This window comes from Arachis ipaensis, chromosome B03 (genome assembly GCF_000816755.2).
Source record: "Arachis ipaensis cultivar K30076 chromosome B03, Araip1.1, whole genome shotgun sequence".
In the NCBI taxonomy this organism is placed as follows: domain Eukaryota; kingdom Viridiplantae; phylum Streptophyta; class Magnoliopsida; order Fabales; family Fabaceae; genus Arachis; species Arachis ipaensis.
This window is the reverse complement of record NC_029787.2, coordinates 87,269,435-87,270,474: the sequence shown is the minus strand read 5'-3', so window position 1 is coordinate 87,270,474 and position 1,040 is coordinate 87,269,435. Positions and strand designations below refer to the sequence as shown.

The window sequence follows — 1,040 nt, the reverse complement described above, 5'->3', positions numbered from 1 at the left end:
CGGCGAGTCTCCGGCGAGTGGGAAAGAAGGTTCGGTTGTAGCAAAGGTGAGCGAGAGCGAGGAAGGGAGAACGAGTGGTATCGGAGGAAGTTGAGATTAGGAATGAAGGCGAGAAGGTTGTTGCTGTTAATTGTGAAGCGAACATCACCATTGATCGGAAGGTGAAGAGAAGTTATGGAGTTAGGGTTCGGGTTTGAACGTGATTGAAATCAATAAGGTCATTTATAGCGTACAGAGGTTAATCTGTACAGAGCTAAAGATATTCTCTTTAATTAAAGGGCGTGTTGACAAGTGGCATGGTGCTCTTTGCAGGGGGAGCTTGGCAGAGATGGCTCCGCATTGAGTCTTCATGGAGCTTGGCAGAGATGGCTCCGCATTGGTGTCCGTTTTTTTTGTCATGGTATGGGCCGGATAGCCCGACCCACACCCACACACTAACCAACCCTAACCCAACTACTAACATTAATATTACAGAACCTGACTCTCCCTTCATAAATCTCCAACTAACATTTATCTACCCATATTAACAAAAAAAAAAACATTTATATACCCAAATTCAAAATAAACCACAACAATCCGCGCTCCTCGTCACTTTTTATATAACCAGAGCAACTCGGTGAAGAAAAAGAATGCTCCGAACTATCACTTCCGCAATCCGCAATGCGTACAGAGTGTTGGCTTTCCTAATCCCTATACCCTACACAACTAGTCCAATTTTGTCACACCGATCACCGATGGAATAAATAAGGCACGTTGCACAACATTTTCAACAAAATCTTCAATTTAATTCACAGCATGTACAACTTAGGCAACAAGCAGTCAGCAGAGTCATCAACGATCATCAAGCAGTGACACAGGAAACCTAATCACCCAGTGATACAATGCGATGAATTGAGCAGACCAGGAAGAAAGCTAAGCAACCATTAATATTACCTGCGATGAAGGCGGAGAGCAGAATACGGGGAAGGACGGTTCGAGGCAACGGACGACGACGACAGTGAACACCTCGAAGACCGCCACGACAGACACAACGAGGAAGA

At 45.0% G+C, this 1,040-nt stretch overlaps 1 long non-coding RNA gene across 1 annotated transcript; it reads right to left on the bottom strand.

The window, feature by feature from the left end:
- Positions 397 to 1,040, bottom strand: LOC110270228. Its single transcript, XR_002359520.1, has 2 exons — positions 934 to 1,040; positions 397 to 862 (listed from the first exon to the last, which is right to left on the bottom strand). It is a non-coding gene; the product is annotated as an uncharacterized LOC110270228 (long non-coding RNA).